Raw genomic sequence first — 15,432 nt, forward strand, 5'->3', positions numbered from 1 at the left:
ATGTTGGCTCTTGAAAGAATGATGAAAAGGAGACATGTTATTTGATAATCTGAAAAATCATAAAAATGATTCTTGAAGCAAGAAAAAGCAGTGAATACAAAAGCTTGCAAAAAAAATGGCAAAAAAAAGAGAAAGAAAAAGAAAAAGCAAGCAGAAAAAGCCAAAAGCTCTTTAAACCAAAAGGCAAGAGCAAAAAGCCAATAGCCCTTAAAACCAAAAGGTAAGGGTAATAAAAAAGGATCCAAGGCTTTGAGCATCATTGGATAGGAGGGCCTAAAAGAATAAAATCCTGGCCTAAGTGGCTAAACCAAGCTGTCCCTAACCATGTGCTTATGGCGTGAAGGTGTCAAGTGAAAACTTGAGACTGAGCGGTTAAAGTCAAGGTCCAAAGCAAAAAGAAGAGTGTGCTTAAGAACCCTGGACACCTCTAATTGGGGACTTTAGCAAAGCTGAGTCACAATCTGAAAAGGTTCACCCAGTTATGTGTCTGTGGCATTTATGTATCCGGTGGTAATACTGGAAAACAAAGTGCTTAGGGCCACGGCCAAGACTCATAAAGTAGCTGTGTTCAAGAATCAACATACTGAACTAGGAGAATCAATAACACTATCTGAATTCTAAGTTCCTATAGATGCCAATCATTCTGAACCTCAATGGATAAAGTGAGATGCTAAAACTATTCAAGAGGCAAAAAGCTAAAAGTCCCACTCATCTGATTAGAGCTAAGTTTCATTGGTATTTTGGAATTTATAGTATATTCTCTTCTCTTTATCCTATTTGATTTTCAGTTGCTTGGGGACAAGCAACAATTTAAGTTTGGTGTTGTGATGAGCGGATAATTTATATGCTTTTTGGCATTGTTTTTACATAGTTTTTAATATGATTTAGTTAGTTTTTAGTATATTTTTATTAGTTTTTAATTAAAATTCACATTTCTAGACTTTACTATGAGTTTGTGTGTTTCTCTATGATTTCAGGTAATTTCTGGCTGAAATTGAGGGACTTGAGCAAAAATCAGATTCAGAGGTTGAAGAAGGACTGCAGATGCTGTTGGATTCTGACCTTCCTGCACTCAAAGTAGATTTTCTGGAGCTACAGAACTCCAAATGGTGCGTTTCCAACTGTGTTGGAAAGTAGACATCCAGGGCTTTCTAGAAATATATAATAGTTCATACTTTTATTAAGGATAGACGATGTAAACCGGTGTTGAACGCCAGTTCCATGCTTCATTCTGGAGTCAAACGCCAGAAACAGGTTGCAAAGTGGAGTTAAACGCCAGAAACAGGTTACAAACTGGCGTTCAACTCGAAGAGAAGCCTCTACACGTGTAAATCTCAATGCTCAGCCCAAGCACACACCAAGTGGGCCCCAGAAGTGGATTTTTGCATCAGTTACTCATTTCTGTAAACCCTAGTAACTAGTTTAGCATAAATAGGACTTTTTACTATTGTATTTAGAGATCTCTAGACGTTTAGTTCTTAGATCATGGGGGCTGGCCATTTGGTCATGCCTAGACCTTATCACTTATGTATTTTTAACGGTAGAGTTTCTACACACCATAGATTAAGGTGTGGAGCTCTGCTGTTCTTCATGAATTAATACAAAGTAATACTGTTTTTCTATTCAATTCAAGCTTATTCCTTCTCTAAGATATCCATTCGCACCCAAGAACATGATGAATGTGATGATTATGTGATGCTCATCATCATTCTCACCTATGAATGCGTGCCTGACAAACACTTCCGTTCTACATGCAAACAAGCTAGAATGAGTATCTCTTAGATATCTAATACAGAAGACCGAGTCCGAGATATTAGAATCTTCGTGGTATAAGTTAGAACCCATGGATGGCCATTCTTGAGATCCGGAAAGTCTAAACCTTGTCTGTGGTATTCTGAGTAGGATCTGGGAAGGGATGGCTGTGACGAGCTTCAAACTCGTGAGTGCTGGGCGTAGTGACAGACGCAAAAGGATAGTAAATCATATTCCAGTATGATCGAGAACCGCCATATGATTAGCCATGCAGTGACAGCGCATTGGACCATTTTCACAGAGAGGATGGGACGTAGCCATTGACAACGGTGATGCCCTACATAAAGCTTGCCATGGAAGGGAGTAGGAATGATTGGATGAAGACAGCAGGAAAGCAGAGGTTCAGAGGAACGAAAGCATCTCTATACGCTTATCTGAAATTCTCACCAATGAATTACATAAGTATCTCTATCCTATTTTATGTTTTATTTATCTTTTAATTATTAAAACTCTATAACCTTTTGAATCAGCCTGACTGAGATTTACAGGGTGACCATAGCTTGCTTCAAGCCGACAATCTCCGTGGGATCGACCCTTACTCACGTAAGGTTTATTACTTGGACAACCCAGTGCACTTGCTGGTCAGCTGTGCGAAGTTGTGACAAAGAATTAAGATTATGAACGTGCGTATAAAGTTTTCAGCGCCGTTACCAAGGAATGGAACCGTCACAATTTCTGCGTACCACCTCCATTCCGAAAGATCGGAGTCTTCGTGGTATAAGCTAAAATTATTGGCGGCCATTCCTGAGATCTGGAAAGTCTAAACCTTGTCTGTGGTATTTCGAGTAGGATCTGGAAAGTGATGACTGTGACGAGCTTCAAACTCGCGAGTGTTGGGCGTAGTGACAGACGCAAAAGGATCAATGGATCCTATTCCAACATGATCGAGAACCGACAGATGATTAGCCGTGCGGTGATAGCGCATTTGGACCATTTTCACAGAGAGGACGGAAAGTAGCCATTGACAACGGTGATGCCCAACATATAGCTTGCCATGGAAAGGAGTATGAATGATTGAATGAAGGCAGTAGGAAAGCAGAGATTCAGAATGAGCAAAGCATCTCCATACGCTTATCTGAAATTCTCACCAATAAATTACATAAGTATCTCTATCTTATTTTATATTTTATTTATATTTTAATTATCAAATCTCCATAACTATTTGAATTCGCCTGACTGAGATTTACAAGATGACCATAGCTTGCTTCAAGCCGACAATCTCTGTGGGATCGACCCTTACTCACGTAAGGTTTATTACTTGGACGACCCAGTGCACTTGCTGGTTAGTTATGCAAAGTTGTGAAAAAAAATTGAGATTATGAACATGCGTACCAAGTTTTTGGCGCCGTTGCTGGGGAATGAACAATCACGATTTTGTGCACCAAGTTTTTGGCACCGTTGCCGGGGATTGTTCGAGTTTGGACAATTGACGGTTCATCTTGTTGCTCAGATTAGGTAATTTTATTTTAATTTTTAAGCTTTTTTTTATTATTCTTATTTTTGAAAAATCAAAAAGAAAAAAAATTTTATTCTATGTTTTTCAAAATTTTTAAGAATGAATTCTAGAGTTTCATGAGATGTGTTGAATCCTGGCTGGCTGTTAAGCCATGTCTAATCTTTTGGACCAAGGTTTCAACTATCCTTAGAAGAGCTTCGAAAAAGAGCGAAACTCTTGCGCGATCTAGAATTTTCACAAATATATTCGCGTTGTAAGTATAGCTTCTAGACTGACAAGAATTTCTTTCTTACAAAAGTTTTGGTTGTCACTTAAGCAAACCCAGTAAAATTGATAACCGAGTATTTAAACCTCGGGTCATCTTCTCAAGGAATTGAAGGGAGGTGTTCTTATTATTAGATATGGAAAAGGTAGAATTTTGGGTTTTTAAAATAAAGAATAAGTAATTTAAATTGTAGGGAAAATAAATTGATAATTAATAAAACTCTTGGCAAGGTATGAAAATTTGGAAGTCCTATCCTAGTTATCCTTATCGATGGTGATGAGAATTGAGTTTTAATCCTACTTAGTTAACCTTTACTAAAGCAAAGGAAAGTCAAGTGGACTAATTAGTTTGATCCTCAAATCCTAGCCAACTCCTAAGAAAGGACTAGAGTTATCAGAATTCAATTCAATTAGCAAAAATAACAATTATCAATCACGATGAGTTTGATAACTCAAGAGTCTCCAATTAATCAATTAAATCCAAGAATATAAAAAGCTAAATAAGAATCATAAATCTGAAATAACTAAGTTTATGTTAAATAAAGAAAATCCTAACATGAATGGTTCATAAGCCAATTTGGCAACATAAGTAATTAACAAATAAAAGCATTAAAGTATCTGAAAGTAAAAGAGAAATATAAAGTAAAAGGAATATTGAACCTGTGACTGAAGATGAATTGAACTAAACTAATAGAAATCCTCAAATCCTAAATCCTAAGAGAGAGGAGAGAACCTCTCTCTCTAAAAACTACATCTAATCCTAAATTTATGAATTATGAATACATGATATCCTCCTCTTTGATTCCTCCATTCTCTAGCTTATATTCTGTGTTTCTGGATTCATAATTGGGCCGAAAAAGGGTCCAGAAATAGCTGGGGCGTTTTCTGCAAATTCTGGTGCATGGCGTCTGTCACGCGTTAGCGTAGGTCACGCGTACGCGTGATTTGCGTTCTGCTCAAGGCACGTGTCCGTGTCAGTCACGCATTCATGTCGATGCCTGTTCGCGCTAGGCACGCGGCTGCGTCGTCCATGCGTTCGCATCGCTGCCCTTTTCTTCAAAAATCCATTTTTGTGCTTTCCTTCCATTTTTGTATGTTTCCTTTCTGTCCTCTAAGCCATTCCTGCCTTAGGAGATCTGGAAATACTTAACTCTCAAATCACGGTATCGAATGGTAATAAAGGGTAATCAAAATTAATATTTTTAAAGCATAGGAAACATGTTTTTCACATATATCACATAATAAGGAAGGGAAAGTAAAACCATGCAATTAACATGAATAGCTGAGTGAAGAATTGAATAAATCACTTAAATTGAGCACAAAATACATCATAAAAAATGGGTTTATCAACCTCCCCACACTTAAACAATAGCATGTCCTCATGCTAAATCCAAGAGAAAGGCTAACGTTAGAATGGTGGAATCTTATGGAATGCAATCTATTTTAAATGCAAGCTACCTAAATGAGTCATGCAATTCTAGTTATTATTCACTTGTATATAAAGCTTACATGTAGTTAAATTAATTCACATTCTCAAGGAATCATATATGCATAGCCAAACCCTAGATAATGTTAGAGCACTTTTACAATTGAGATGGGTAAAAGTATTTCACAAACTTGCAAGACAATTAGCAATTAAGCAGAGATATATGGTGATGAGCTATTGAACACTCACTGGATTTTGTGTTTACTCTCTAGTCACTCAGTGTTTATTGGGTTAATCACTCTATTCTTTTTCTATCCTTGCTTTCTAAAACTTTGTTCTTCATCTAACCATTCAACAATTATGGAATATAGACATACAAAAATCATGAGGTCTTTTTCAAGGTTGTAATGGGGCCAAGGTAAAGGTAAGGGTATATGTATAAGGCTAAGTGAGCTAACAAAGTGAATCCTTGATTAGTCTAAGATCTCGCCTAACATACATACTTTATATACTTTAAAGTTCCTTTACCTATTTACCCAAATTTTCCCACTTTGTATTACAAGCTCATGCATTAATTTTAATTTTAAAATTTTGTCCCATGTGCATTGATTTTTATTTTGCATTTGGGGAATTTTTGTATCCCCTTATTTAAATACTGAAAATAATTTTTTTTTTGCACATGGTAATTTAGTTATTTTGATTTCACATGAGCATGCTTCCCAAATTTCTGAAATAACTTATTCAATTTAAATCCCTACTTTGTTTCTATCATCCCATGTTCCCATAAAATTTCCCACACTTAAATTGTACACAATATCTATCTTAAGCTAACCAAGGATTCAACTGGGAATTTTTATTTTGTTTTTCTGCTTAAGGCTAGTAATGTGGTTATAGAACAAGAGGGGATTAAGAAGCTCAAGGGGGCTAACAAGGGTGATGTATAAGGTAGGCTAAATTGGGATAAGTGAGAAAAAATTCAAATGATGGCCTCAATCATCTTTTGGTATGTATCTATATTCTATATTGGACATATAGATTAAAACAAAGTAAAGAACATCAGAATGAAAAAGAAGGGCAAAACACATAGGAATGAAATTTATGGTTTGAATGTAACCATACAATTAAGCTCAAAACTCACAGGCTGTGTGTTCTCTAGCTCAGAAATCATATATCAATTATGTATCTCATGCAAGTAGAAATCAAGAGTTTTCATTCAACTCAATATAAGTCTTAGGGTGGCCCTTAAAATCTTAGTGTTCCTCCTTGAAGAAATGTTGTTAACTAACTAACATGTAATGCTATATATACAAGGTGTGTGGATGTTTGATTATGTTAAAGTCTCTAGTTTACTTCTTTTTATTTTCAATTAAATCAAACTATTTTATACTAAAAGGGTAAACTATACTAATTAATCCACATATTCTATAACTAATAAGTTTAGAATTGAAAACTAAACTAAATGTCTAAGATATAAACTAAAGTGTAAAATGCAAAAATAAAGTAAAAGTACAGCAAAAGAACAATGTGCAAGTGCTGAAAAAAACTAAAAATAAAAAATACATAAAAATAAACAAAATAGGATAAAAAGAGTCTGAAAAGTGGTTTACCAAAAAGATTTGCTAGAGATGGCGACCTCCCCACACTTAAAATATAGCATCGTCCTCGATGCTCACTCAAGCTGGGTGTGAAGAAGTGTCATCACCGGAAGGATGGGCTGCTGGAGTCTCTGTGGTGGCCTGAGGGTCTACAGGCTGGATAAGTGTAGGAGGATCTGTCTACTGCAGTGGAGGCGCTGACTGTAGAGAGATCTCCGGATCTGCGGCCTATAGCTGGTGGTGCTCCTCATGATGTGGCGCAGCCTGCTCTGGTCCTGCCTGCTCAGCCGCTCTCTGTGCATGTGTCTCCTCCTCATGCTCGGCCGCCTCCTCCTCAGATGGCTCTGATGGTGTGTCAGGCTCAGAGGGAATGTCATGGTGACTAGTACGGAGAAACAACTTTAAATGCTCATAGCGTCGCTTGTTGCGACGCTCATATGTCTCATATTGCCGCTGGTTGCGGCACTCCATCTGGTCTAGCTGCTGAAATAGGCAGTGCACGAGGTGGTAAATGGGCTCTGAGGCCGATGGAGGTGCAGTGGTGGTAGCTGGTGCAGTAGTAGATGAAGAAGGGGTAGCTGAAGGTGTGGCTACCTCAGCAGAAGCGGTGAAAAATGCGGGTCCGTAACCTAAAGCCTGAAACTTCCTGCTGTGAGGGATAATCTTCTTGCAGTCTGTAGCAGGTGGCTTCTCGTCAGCAAGCTCCCAAGGCACGTCAGCTCGACGGCCGAGCTGGGTGATCAGATAAGGAAAAGGGAGAGTGCCTCTAACATGGACCCTGGCTATATAATACCGGATGAAACGTGGAAGATACAGGTCCTTACCCTCCATCACACACCAGATGAGGGTGATCATAGCAGCGGGCAGCTCTGTCTCATGAGTGCTCGGCATCACATAGTTGCTCAGAATCTGGTGCCAGAGCCGAGCCTCATCATTCAGATATAGCAGCTTGATTCCCTTAGGCATCACTATGTTCTTTCCCATGACCCATGGGACAGTAGGATCAAGGGCTATTCTCTGCTTGACAGCATCCCCGTCAAATCTCATAAATCTTATATCTTCTTCACCCTTTTGGTAACCGTCAGGCTGATCTGACTTAGGCTGAAGGTGGAGGATGTCCTCAATAGCTTCCTCAGTGACCAAAATCTATTTCCCTCTGAGGTGCACTGCATCCAGGGAAGTCTTGAAATAGTTACAGTAAAATTTTCGGACCCAGGAAGCATTGACCTCTCTCAAGTTTCATTCCAAGAAGAACCAGCCTCTCTGTTTTATCTGTTCGGAGGTGTACTGCTGTAGTTCTTCTGGAATTTTTAGAGTTCTTTCCAGGTACAGGTTCCTGGAAGTGGCAAACACTGGATACTTTAGCTCACAGTATCTGTTTGCAAATTTAACTGGATCTAAGGCAGTGAGGAGCTGGTCAGCCTTCTCTTGCGGGGTAAAGTGCTTTTCTCGTCAGGAGTCATCGTGCAAAATGTCGAGGATGGACATAGAGGATTCGCCTCTTTTCCTTTTGCCAGTGGTTGCTTTGCCTTTTCCTTTGCGTTGAGGGTCAGACATCCTGAAAAGCAGAAATTCCAGGATATAATTGAAGAACAAAAGTAGGAAAACAAGTAGGAAAATAGAATAATAGCAATATAAGCACAGAGTGGTAAAAGAGCAAGAGAAGCATGAAATGAGTTGAAGATATGTGCAATTTGGATTCTATACGAGTGAAAAAGTCTGAAAAGAGAAAAAATGCAATCCAAAATATATGATAAGCGGAATTCAAGTTAAATAGGAAAAAGCAATGATCAAGCCCTGAGTTAGAAAGTTAAAGTACTCAGTGAAAAACCGAAAAGAGAAGTTTGAAAGTGAAAATGGTTAGGAGTGAGAAAGGAAGTTAGAAAGTTAAAGCAGTGAGTTAGTAAAAAGAAAGTTAAAGTAAGTTGCATGATGATCGGTTTTGTAGGTAACAAGAGATTCACAAATTTAAAGAACAGTCAACTCAAATTCAAGTAAGGATATCAGGTTATTGATGATAAATCAGATACATACGAGAGTAGCAAAAATTAAAATGAAATCATCAATAATGCAATTTACTATCCAGGGAATCGAAAGGAATAAGAATGCTAGCCCGTGCATTCATGAATTGGTTTGGTTGTAGCGAAGTAATGCAATATTCAAAATTGCCAAAACCTATGCATAAAAAAAATGAAATAATTTGTAGAAAATTGGGCAGCATTCCGGCTAAAATTGGATCTTCCCGGGTAGTAAACAGCAAAAAAAAACAGTTCATATGAGATTAAAAAGCACTGCAAAGAGTCACAAAAAATAGGGGTAGTAAAGAATAGTCTTAACAGCAGCATGAAACATTAAGGAACAGCATATGAACAGTATTAACATCATAGCCAGATCAAAATTGCAGAATAGGTAAAACAAGTGACAAGAACGGCGCAATTATCAGGCCTAAATCTACTAACCACATCCTAGCTACCTAACCACCTAGTATCCACTACAAACATGCATCTCTAACTATCCTAATTTGAACAGAATCAGAAAAATATGCAATTAACTACCCCTATGTATGTGTATGAATAGAGGTGAGGGCAGAGAGATGGTGGTGGAGACGCGTCGGTGCTGGGAGGGTGGCGCGGCGGCGTTGTGCGGTGGCGGCAAGGGTGGTTCGGTGGGGCTGGGTAGATGAGGGTTAAGATTGGAAAAGGGGATGATGGGGTAAGAGGGTAGGGTTGGAGGGGGGTTGGCCGGCGGTTATGTGTGGGTGGCGCGGTGGTGGCCGCTCGGTGATGGGGGTGGCAGTGGGTGAGAGGGGTGGAAGAGAGTGGTTGAGGAAGAAGAGAAAGAAGAGAAGGGGGTGTCGGCGAGGGTGGTGCAGCGGTCGGGATGGCGGCGCGGTGGTCGGAGTGGCGGCTTGGAGTGGTGGTGGTTGGGTGGGGAGAAGAGAGAGTACAGATGGGGGTTAGGAGGGAAAGCGGTGACACGGGGGGCTAGGGTTTCGCATGGTTGGGGCTAGTGATTTTGAATCCACGCGAATGCGTGGAGCACGCGATTGCGTGACTAGGGTGAAATGGGTTCGACGTGGTCACGTGATTGACGCAATCGCGTGGGTTGGGTAAAAGATGGGTGACGTGGACGCATGACGCACGCGACCGCGTCGCTGAAAATTGTGCTAGACGCACACTTCCAACGTCGTTTCAGCGCAACTCTCTGTCTCCATTTAGGGGGTCATAATATCCACGCGATGCGGACGTGTCGCTCACGCTTTCGCGTGGGATGAGTGTTTTGCAAGTGACGCGTTCGCGTCAGGGACGCGAATGCGTGGGCTGTTTTGTGCTAAACGCACACTAGCCACACGATTCCAGCCCAACTTTCTGGGCGTTAGATCCTACGCCGATTTCCACTCCATGCCCACCCGTGGCCTGCGCGCTCGTGTGGTGTAAAATATTTTTTTTTATACAATTATGCAATATGCCATATGCAGTGCTAATATAGATGCTATGAATACTTCCAGGTTCAATGAAGATGAAATAAAATAAAGACAAACAATCACGAAAATTGAAAAAGGAACGATCATACCATGGTGGGTTGTCTCCCACCTAGCACTTTTAGTTAAAATCCTTAAGTTGGACATTTGATGAGTTTCCTGTTATGGTGGCTTGTGCTTGAATTCATCCAGAAATCTCCACCAATGTTTGGAATGCCAACAGCCTCCGGAGTCCTAAACTAGGCATGTAAAGTTTTTGAACAGCTTCAAATAGATTCTCAGGCCCCTGGGGTGACGAATGTCAGAATAGATTCCAGGATCCCAAACTTTGCTTTTAAATCTGCCTTTGTCTTGATCTATATTCTTCCATCTGGGCGGTTTAGAAATTGTATTCTCACCAAGATGACCAAGGGCCTTCCGAGACCCATTCAATTGAACTTGATACCAATCCGTGCACTTCGAATTGAAGCGTGGAACCTTATTGAATCTTGCACACCAGCTCTGAGTACGAGCCATTTCCCTCTTACTCTTAAAGCCACAGAGAGCTCTAAGCTGGCCATCTGTTTCAAGCAAACCATATTCAAGTGGAAAAGTAAAGATAAATGTTAAGGATTGTACCCACTTGAAGCTTGTATTAGGTGGTAATGGCCTTGGGATAGGTGTTTCCAGTGGTTCTGTAAGCTCTACTCCCTTGTATTCTTTTGTGAATTCCTCCACTTCTTTGTAAAATTCTTCAACTGCAACTGCGTCTTGATCAAAGCCTTCTATGTCTTCCTCGTCACTCAAGTCATAAGTTGGAGGTTAAGAGAAATCTACTTCGACATCATCTTCGTATTCACTTGGATAAGGTTCTTCAGGCTCAAGGAGTTCAGTTGCAGATGCAAGTTCATGACTAGGAGAGCTTGATTCATGATCATCACTGCCTAAGGAATTAATTTCTTGGTCTATTCCATCCAATTTTTCACAAGGTATATGCCTTGGAGGTTGTGCATTGATAAACCATTATTTTATGGTTTATATTGTGTTTAATTGTGTGGTTTTATCAAATCTTTACCCACTTATTCATTAAATAAGCATGAATTTATAATTCCTTCCTAAAAATACTTTATGTTTGAAAACTTGCTTCCTAGAGACTTTTAATTTTGTATTTTAATTCTCTTTTATTCCATTCGATGCCGTGATCTGTGTGTTAAGTGTTTCAGGCTTTATAGGGCATGAATGACTTGGAGATTAGAAAGGAAGCTTGCAAAAATGGAAGGAACACAAGAAATTAAGGAGATAACTAACGAGAAGTGACGCAGACGCATGGCTCATGCGACTGCGCGACATAGAGGAAATTGCAGTGACGCGGACACATGGCTCACGCGACTGCGCGGATTGGAAACTGCACAAGTGACGCGAAGGCGTGGACGACGCGCATGCGTGGCAAGGCAAAACGCTGGATGACGCGATCGCGTGACATGCGCGATCTGCAGAATCTGTAGAATTCGCTGGGGGGAATTTTGGGCCCTGTTTTGACCCAGTTTTCGGCCCAAAAAAGCAAATTAGAGCCAAGGAACATACAGAGACCAGGGACAACATTCATTCCGCCTAATTTTAGTTTTTAGATCTGATTTTACTCCTCCTCTAGGTTTTCTTTCTACACATTCATAGTTCTTAGGATTTTGATTTGATTGCTTTTTCGATTGGGATTTTGAGAAGAGTTATTACCTTCGTCAGAACTTCATTATTCTAGTTTGTTTCCTTACTTGTCTCTTACTTTTCCATGTCTTCAATTTATTCAGAATTACTATTGGATTATTTTTAGAATTTATTAATACAAGAACTACTTTTATTTTTAATTGATCTTTTTAATTATTATTTATCATGTCTTTCTTTATTTTCCTTTCTTATGTTGTGAAGTTTACATTCATAATGAGAGAGTAGTTCCATAACTTGATTGGGAGTTGATTGAAAGGAGGACCTTGAGTTGGAATGCTCAAGAGAAAAATTGTAATTGGATTTATTGTTGGATTGTTCTCTAGTCACTGACAGTAATCCTTTCCAAAGGGGGAGAATTGGAACTTGTGAATAGAAATAGCTCTCCAACTTGCTTGACTTTCCTTTACCTAGTAAGGGATAACTAAGCAGAACAACCTTCAATTATCAATTAATCTTGAGAGTACTCCAACAAAAATAGGGCTTCCAACTAATCTACTCCCAGTCAAGGTTTTTATTTAAGATTACATAAATTCTCTAATTTAATTTCCTATTTATCAACTCAAACCATTTTAGAAAACATCTGATTAATAAAATAGCACACCTTTCTGCAACTCGTTGGGAGACGACCTAGGATTCATACTCCCAGTATTTTAATTTTAATTTTGTGACAACCCTTCTAAATTGATAAGTGGATTTTTGGTTGGTTAAGAACTGTACTTGCAACGTATCTCTTATAACAATTTCTTAACTCACCAATTTCCGCCACATCAATTTTTGGCGCCGTTGCCGGGGAGTTGCAATAGAGTGCTAAGTTATTGATTGGAATTTATTTATTTACATTTTATTTTATTTTGCTACTATGAGCTGCATGTTTCTTTCGTTAAATGACGCGTTCACTTCTTGATCCAAGCTTGCCAGTATTTGATCCTGAGATTGAAAGAACTATCTCACGAATAAGGCAAGCTCGGCGTCGGTTAGTCCTCTCCGAGGGCGAATCTGAAACGTCACTTAAGGAAGAAATAAGCTCCCTTTCTGCTGATTCGGTTGATTTACGTGTAGGTGACATGGAAGCACCTAGGAGAGTTACTATCCAGGAGGCTGGAGCCCCTGATTTCACAATGTAACCGTTTCAAGTGCATCACCCAACAGTGGCTACAGACTTTGAAATAAAGACTGCACTGCTCAACTTGATGCCTAAGTTTCATGGCTTACCTGCTCAAGAGCCTATCAAGCACCTGAGAGATTTCCAAGCAGCCTATTCTACTGTCAGGCGTGATGGTACAGATGAAACTTCTATTCTATTGAAAGCTTTTCCGTTCTCTCTTGAGGGAAAAGCAAGAGAGTGGTACTACACTCAACCCACAGTAACTGTTTCTGACTGGGATACACTTAGAAGATAATTTTTGGAAAAATTCTTTCCAGCTGAAGTTACTGATAAACTGAGGAAAGACATTTCCATGATTGTTCAGGACGAATCTGAGACTCTCTATGAATATTGGGAGCGCTTCAACAATCTTCTAGAAGCATGTCCCCACCATATGATTGACAAGATAGTGTTGCTCGGCTACGTCACACAGGGCATGAGACCCCAAGATAAGACCACATTGGAAAGTGCTAGCAATGGGTCTATGAAAAAGTACAAGACCACTGATGAGGCATGGCAATTTATCAGTGACTTAGCTGAATCTACTCGGAATCACAGGCAAAAACAAGGCCGTTCAAAAGATGTTGCAGAAGTATCCTCTAGCAAAGAGACTACTGCTCTAACTCAGAGTATCTGTGAAATGACCAACTTACTGAAGCAGGTGCAATTGAATCAACAACAAATTCAGCAAGCTCAACCTTCTCCACCACAGCAAAGCCAACAGTTAGTCCCACAGAGAGTGTGCGGGATCTGTGCTGATTATAGCCATTATAATGATGAATGTCCGCAGCTCCAGTAAGAAGACAGCACTGTGGCAGCCACTCATAACTTCTATGACCGTCCCAATCAAGGATACAATCAAGGTGGTAGCTACAACCATGGGTGGCAAGACAATTCGAACCAAGGTTGGAGAGATAATTCTAACCAGAGCTGGAGGGACAACAATAACAGAGGAGGCAGAGACAATCAGGAAAATTAGAGGTGGAATAATAACAACAACAGGCAGCAAAACTAGAACCAGCCTTACAGAGCACCTCATCTGAGGCAATTCCAAGGATCACAGCACAACAACAGCAGACCCCTCAGATCACTTGTCCTTCTTCATCTCCTAATGATGAGTTACTACAATCTATTGATCGGAGACAACAGGCCATGGAAAACAACCTTACTTCTACTCTAAATGGCCTGAACTCTACCTTGCAAGCTTTTGTCTCACAGATTGGATCAATGAATAACTCCAATAACCAGCCTTTGAGCTCCAGTGGAATCCCTTTTCAACCATTACCCAATCCAAAGGGTGGCATTAATGCCATCACTCTAAGGTCCAGAACCACATTGCAAGAGAGGAATCAGGATGAGCCAAACCCACCAGAACACGCCTCAGCTGAAGAGGCAGTGGAAATAGAAGATGTTAAGGATGAAGAGGATATACAGGACATGGCTGAAGAAGAAGAAGCTCAATCACAGGAAGAAGCACCAAAGGGCGCAGACACTGTAGAAAATGCCATTCCTATTCCATTTTCACAACTTGCAAGGAAGCCCAGGAAGCAGTTGAAACCTGATCCCAAAATGGTAGAAATATTCAAAAAGGTTGAGGTAACTGTTCCCCTTTTTGATGTTATTTAACAGGTACCTAAATACGCAAAGTTTCTAAAAGATTTATGCATACATAAAGACAAAATTAATGAACTATAAACTATTCCTTTAGGTAGTTCCATATCTGCTTTAATGGGAGGTTTACCTGAAAAGTGTAGTGACCTAGGTCCATGTATGGTTAATTGTACTATTGGTGGTGTGATATTTTCTGACTGCATGTGTGATTTAGGAGCATGTGTTAGTATAATGCCTTTGTCTATATATGATATTTTGAGGCTCCCTACCTTAAAAAGGTTGGCAGCTCGTTTTGTGTTAGCAGATAAAAGCATTATTACAGTGGCTGGAGTTGCTGAAGATGTATTAGTGGGCATTAAGGGGCTCACATTCCCCATTGATTTTTATATCCTGGAGATGCCCCAAAATGACTCAGAGAAGCCATTATCAATCCTACTCGGAAGACCATTCCTGAAGACCTCGAAGTTCAAATTGGATGCTTTTTCAGGAACATACTCTTTTGAAATAGACGGCCGAGTAGTAAGCTTCAATATGAATGGAGTTATGAAGCACCCTCCAGAAGATCATTCTATCCTCCAATGTGACATCATAGATGAAACCGTGGCTGAAGTTCACCGGGAGGTGTTCGAAGAAAAGTACATAGGACAAGGTCCGAGTGTGGGGACACTTTCTGAGGACAACGAAAGTACTTTACCATTGTCACTAGCTCCAGACAATCTAGAGCCTGGCCATGAGCAGAAGTTAGAATTAAAACCCCTCCCTCCACACCTCAAATATGCTTACCTTGAGGACAAGCGGATGTTTCCAGTTATCATTGCACGGGAACTCACTTCTCAACAAGAAGAGCAGTTACTTAGTGTGCTGAGGAGGCACAAGAAGGCAATTGGGTGGAGTTTGGCAGACATAGTAGGCATCAACCCTCAAGTTTGTGAGTACAGAATA

The 15,432-nt window shown here is 40.0% G+C and overlaps 1 non-coding gene across 1 annotated transcript; it reads right to left on the reverse strand.

The window, feature by feature from the left end:
* Positions 1 to 13,171: 13,171 nt before the first annotated feature.
* Positions 13,172 to 13,279, reverse strand: LOC112774463 (small nucleolar RNA R71). The gene has a single exon (XR_003188953.1). It is a non-coding gene; the product is annotated as a small nucleolar RNA R71 (small nucleolar RNA).
* Between the last annotated feature and the right edge of the window lie 2,153 nt (positions 13,280 to 15,432).

This window comes from Arachis hypogaea, chromosome 18 (genome assembly GCF_003086295.3).
Source record: "Arachis hypogaea cultivar Tifrunner chromosome 18, arahy.Tifrunner.gnm2.J5K5, whole genome shotgun sequence".
Lineage (NCBI taxonomy): Eukaryota > Viridiplantae > Streptophyta > Magnoliopsida > Fabales > Fabaceae > Arachis > Arachis hypogaea.